The sequence below is a fragment of the Gallinula chloropus genome (genome assembly GCF_964237585.1).
Source record: "Gallinula chloropus genome assembly, chromosome: 5".
Lineage (NCBI taxonomy): Eukaryota > Metazoa > Chordata > Aves > Gruiformes > Rallidae > Gallinula > Gallinula chloropus.
Window position 1 is genome coordinate 61,448,220 of NC_140090.1, and position 6,000 is coordinate 61,454,219.

Here is a 6,000-nt window from a genome sequence, read left to right on the forward strand (position 1 = left end):
TGTGCACTGAAGAAGCAAGCGCCCTACATGTCACAAGGAAGCTTGTATGACCTCCAGTAAAATCACCCAGTGCTCTGAGATTTGTGTTCTCAGTGTCCCAACGAACAGGATCAGTGCCCACTGCCACGTACTCTCATGACGGGAGTCCCAGCGTGTCCTACATGTCTCTCATGCAGAGCTGAGTGACTCTGGCTTGGGCCAAGAGCAGACGCTGCTGGGGCTTCCTTTGAGCTGAATGCTCACACATTCAAATGTGCTTAGTCCTATAAAAACAGAGGGGAGGTGCCCCAAATATGTTGTTTGTAGCATCAGCTAAATGGTAATTTGGAGCTGTTTTCCCTCCCTCTTTGCTGAGTGGGAGAGGACAAAAGCCAGAATTCCCAAGGAACTAGTGATTACTAGTGACTTTCTAAGGGCAGAGCTCAGAAACATCTAAGGAAAACAACCCAGTCATAAAACCCTCTCTAATCCTGATTAAAAAAAAAACCAAAAAAAACCCAAAAAAAACCAAAAAACCCACAAACAGCACCCCCCTCCCCCCCCAAAAGTCCCTGCCCCCTGAAAACCATGTCCTTCTCCATATCTTCAGCAGGATTTCCAAAATCACCTTCCATGTATGTAAAACTTAGGCTGGATGTTCTCTATGCAAGGCTAAGATAGTGGATCATTCACTTATGGTCAAATATGTTAACAATTTTTTTTTCAGGCATAATTAGGGGCTCAACCTGTGTATTTTGGAACTTGTGCTGAAATTAGCACAAGCTTAACCCTCAGCTGTGCCTGTTTCACCCTTCCAGATGGAGGGACTGATGGGGGATGGAGGGCAGCTGAGCAGTGAGGCTGCTGGGACCAGACCTTCTGTAAGGTTATTTGGGAGGTGAAAGCATGCAGGGTGCTGTTGATATTGTGTGCTGTGGAAATATTGGGCTGCAGTGAAACTCCCATGCAGGTTTAGAGATGAAGCCTTAGAAATTCTGCTAGTGGGTTAGGTGGTTGCTTAAGGCTAGTAGTGCAGCTGCTAGAAAAGGGGAAGCAGATGTATTTGGAAATTACCTATTACAGCTGGTACTGTATAGGGGAAGTGTAGAAAAGCAACACACGGGCTGTTCTCAGGAATGAAAGCATACTTTGTGGGAGTTATCTTTTTCCAGTTCTCCCTCATTTCTAACTCTTCTCTGGGATGAGGTATGCTCTGGGTAGCATGAAAGAAAAGCTATTAGATTCTGTTATTTGGAACCTGCAGTAAACCTGGGGCTCCAGAGCCTGTAACTCTTTCTGACAGTTAAGATTTCCCTGCCCTTGAGGAAAGCAGTGCCTTTGTCTCTGGCCTTAAATGCAATGAAGGCTTGTGAGAGTCTCTCTTCTGTGGCAGTCTGTCCTCCTGTGTGATTTCCCTGATTGTTGCTGGAATAGTATTATGGTGTAGAGGCTTATGAATTGGTTTTGTGGATGTAGCTGCTATTTTAAGTGTCTTTGTGGCTGCTTCCAGGGGCATAGGAGACCTTTGTTTCTCAGGTCTTTGAACAACTTAGTTGATCTGTAGGCTCTTCCTTATGTCAGAGATGATCTGCTGTGGGGTTTCTTTGTCCAAGCCAGGACTATTTCTCAGCTGATGACCTCACAGATAGTGGGGTAAAGGGTTAAAGGCCAGGAAGTGTCATCTGAGGTGCGGGAAGCTGAGGCCATGCTTTGATGAGGTCTGTCCCTGAGTTGCTATCTTGCTCGGAGGATTTCAGCCTTAGCTGGTGTTTGCGGGCTGGCAGTGCCTGATCAGGTCATTTCACTTAAGTAACCCCTTGCTCCTCCTATGTCAGAGAGCAAGGGGTGTGCATCAATCAGCTGGCTTCCTCGCTGCCTGGTATCAGTCTTATCACCCATGAAGTTTACTGTTCTCAGGTTTCTGTGGTCAGCCAAAGATTCAGCAACTCTCTGGTGCTTGCAGACAAACAGAAAATCTGGCACTTCTGTTACTGTGACCGTGTCCATGTGGCAGTTGGCAGGATGCCCTGTGTGAGGGAAAATTACACATGTTTTATCTTCAAAGAGTGTCCATAGGGAATCTTACTAAACAGCTCCCATACCTTACTGAACAGCTACCGTATCTCTTCTGTTATCTGCAAAGAAGATATCCTAGCAAAAGGCTTCCAGTAGCTATATTCTCTGTTATTTCATCACTAACCAAACAAACCAGTTGCAAACCTCTGTATTACTTAATGATGTCAAATTCTAAAAAGCGTTTTGATCTGAAATTGACTTTTTTTCTCCAGCTGTGAAAAGTTCTTAGGCAAGAATGCAGATAGGCCTTGGGATGGTTCAAATCCAATTGATTTGCCAAGCCTCTGACCATCTAGGACAAGTCCAATTAGTGCAGCAGGGGTGTGGTTGCATAAGGCTCAGTGAGGTGGGGATTAGTCCATCTTGTGAAGAAGGAAAAAGAAAGCATGGGTGAGGTTGCTCAGCTGGTCAGTGGCAGAGTGGGAATGAGCATTTGAACTTTGAGCCCCACTCCAAGTTGTTCCATGCGTCAGGTGGAAAAAAACAAACAATGCAACATTTTTATCCTCATGAGACTGATAGAGGGAAAGGGAGGGAATTTCTACCCTGCTGGTAAATGAGCTGGTATGTTCACCTTGTTACATATAGGCTCAGACCGTAGACACTTCTCTGAGGCGAGGGAGTGGATGTCACTGAGGTTTAACTTGAGTAGGTGGATTACTTAATTACTTCATGCAGTTTCCCTCACCCACTCAATCTGTGCTGTAATTAATTTCACTCCTGGAGTGATTGAATTTAATCTAAATGTTCTTGCTGGCTCCTCTCTGGCAAGTCTGGTGATACAGCCTTTGAGAACTCTCTCTTGGTACCCTATGGCTTTCTAAATGCCAGATGAAGCATCTGCTTGGATTATTGGCAGCAGTGGTTTGGAACTTTAGAGGGCATCAGAGCCATGCCATTGGCCACCCTGCTTACTGATGCATAGGGGTAGGCAGAGGGAGAAGTATGTTGCTTTCTGAAGTAGGAAGGCTTCTGTTTGAAGTGTAGAGATTTGACAATGTTAGAGAGGATTGGAAAGGAGTCCCTTTAGCTTTACAGCTGCTGACATCCCACAGGCTTTCCTTGAAGTCTGAGGTAGAAGTGGAAGTGTCAAAGCTAAGCAAAATTTTCAGGACTCTTTCAGCAGGATTGACATCATCTGTTTCACACAGATGAAAGAGATTAGAGGGGAAAAGGAAAACAAGCTTTGAGAACTCTGAGTAAAAATTCATGACTAATATCATTAAAGCAGGGCTGAGCCAGCTCACTTTTCCCGTTCTTAGATCACACCTGATTTCGCTTCTTTTACTTGAGGATTAAACAAATTCAACAGCTGTAGGGAACACATGGGCACAGCCTGGGAGATACTCTTTTGCCCTCAGAAAGAGGTGTTAGGCACAAAAGCAAAGTGCTTTATTGTCTGCCCAAGCAGGCAGGTGACAGCAGGAAGTCAGCTGCTGATGGCAAATGTTTGCTGACCACAGCTCACTGGGGATGCCAGATCTGGCTTGCCTGAACCCAGAAAGCTCTCAAAGCCAGGACCTCATCAATGATGAGAATGTTGGGCAGGGGGTTGGGAAACCCTCTGGAAAAAACTCTGCTCCGTGTCTTAATCATGATGTTGCTGCTATCAGTGTGCTGGGATTGAAGGAGTTACTGGAGACAAGAGGAAATAATCTCACCAAGCAGAAAGTTTTGCTTGAATGGTGTTTCATCTAGGTGTGTATTCACTTCGTGCTCATGTGATCAGAGAGGTCAGGTGTGCATGTGAAATCTCAGTGATCAAGGCTGGAATGCTGCCAGAAAATGTGAAAGGAAGTTTCACCTGTCAAAGCCTTTGGTTCTTCAGTTTAATCATTTCCATCACTTTAGGCAGATGGTTTTGAAAATACAACCCAGGGTGAGGACTCAGCTTTGTCGTGAATGTGCCTCCATCTCCATATGGGGGTTCTGCCTCTTGGGTTATAAACTTTCCAGGGTAGGAGCTGCAAGACTCTGTGATCTGGCTCAAGCCTTTCAGCACTCAGTGGAAGGAGTGCTTCACAGAGGCTGTTGGTAGTTATTAAAAATAGGGGTCTAGATAAAATCTGGCTATTCTTCTATAGGCCTCTAAGCATCTGCTACTGGCTGTGGTTAGTCAGAGGATACTTTTGGTCTGACTCAACAAAGCTAGTTTTGTTGCAATAGTTATTCAAACAACTTCACGGTCTTTTTATAGATAGAGAAATCTGTTCCTTAAGTGGAGGTACAGACCTGACAGCCCTGGAAAGATGGGAATGCAGGTTACCTGGAGGCAGATTGAGGGGGAGGCTTACAAGATGAAATGCTGTGGGTCTTTTTTTTTTTTTTTTTTTCTTTAAACCAGTGTGACTTGCAACACTTGTTGTTTTTCTGCAGCAGAAGTGCTGAGTCTGCATAGTTTTTCTGGACATCAGTGACAGTCACGAGGCATCACCTGTGGAGATGAAAATAGCAGGCTCAAGCAGCAACCGATGTCTGTAGAGTGACAAAGTGGCAGAGTTGGGTCTTCCAGTTCCTGTTACTCAGCCATGCGTTGAAGCTCGCTGAGAAGACAACGTGTGGGTAATGGAGCAGACAGTGTTTAGCTGGCTGCTACGTGGGACTGTCTCCATTTTAAGAGATTTTGCCCTTACAAACGTGCATGTAGTTCCTGTCAAGTCCCTCCCCAGGGCCTGATTTGACTGAAATTCCTATACCATATTTCAGGAGGAGGAGGAATGTGTGTTTCACAGCCACCAATTTCCTCTGGCAAGCAGTGGCAAGAATTTCACTGGGATTTCAACAAACTAATTCATGGTTAGTGGCTTGCTTGGTCAAAGAAGCTATCCTGTGCTAACACTGTCTGTCCTAGCCGGGTCTGCAGGTCCCACCATGAAAAGGTATGAGTGCCAAACTGTCTTTAATGGGTTTCTCCCAAACAGGTGGTTTATCATTTTTCCTTGATAGGGGATAGTGCTAGGGAAAAACAGATTACAACTGCTCTTTCTTAAAATATCTTCTATTCCTTAGCTGCTTTTAATAGAATCAAGGTGTTATGTGAACAGTTACCTACTATTACTACTAACATAGCTCTCATTCGCATTCATTTATAAGCTGGAGCAACCTCTGGGAGACCAACCTCAATGTGCAAACTCAGAAGCAGAAGGTCATCCTGATGCACCACTGGCTTCTAGGTAGGGCTTTAGAAATTCCTTCAGAGAGCACTTTGTTTCATCACCTGTATACATAACTTTGTACTCTTCATCTGTGTATAGCAGCCACTGCCCTCCTGGGTGTGATCCAAGTTATACAACCTGTTGTAGATGCTAATGTGTGTTGGCAGCCTTGTACAGCATTAGACTCTGGTGGTCTAAGTTTCAGTTCTTGAAAATTCATCAGGATTACTTATCTTCAAAGCTTATCAGTCCTTTGGAAACTTTCACATGACATCTTCCTAGAGTATATCTTTCTTGTCTTCAGCCTGTGAGATTTTCTGTTAACTATTTCTCCATCTGAATCTATAGAAATAAATAGAACTTAAAACACTTAAAGGGGGCTTTTATAAAACCAGGAAGGAGCGCTTTACTGGGGTGGTAGAAAATATATGTCATTGCAGAGTACGTGACATTGTCACATGGTGGGCTTAAATTCATAGGCAATAAGCTGGATGGTTTAGTACTTGGGCACACTGGCACCATTATCTTTACATGGGTGGAACTGACATTTAGCTACTCCAACTGGTCTGAGAGTGACACACAGAAAGGCTTCCTGCCACAGCTCTCCTTTTTGTTTTGCAGAGTGTCTGGGGCTTTGTGCACCCACACCCTTCACTGTGCCCTGGATTTCTCCATCCATGAAGATGTAATTCCCATTTTAAAGCCTGGGGGTTTGGCCCATCTTCCTGTTTCCCTTTTCTATTAAAGCTATTCAGTTATATCCTTTAGATATAACCTGTCACAAGTTCAT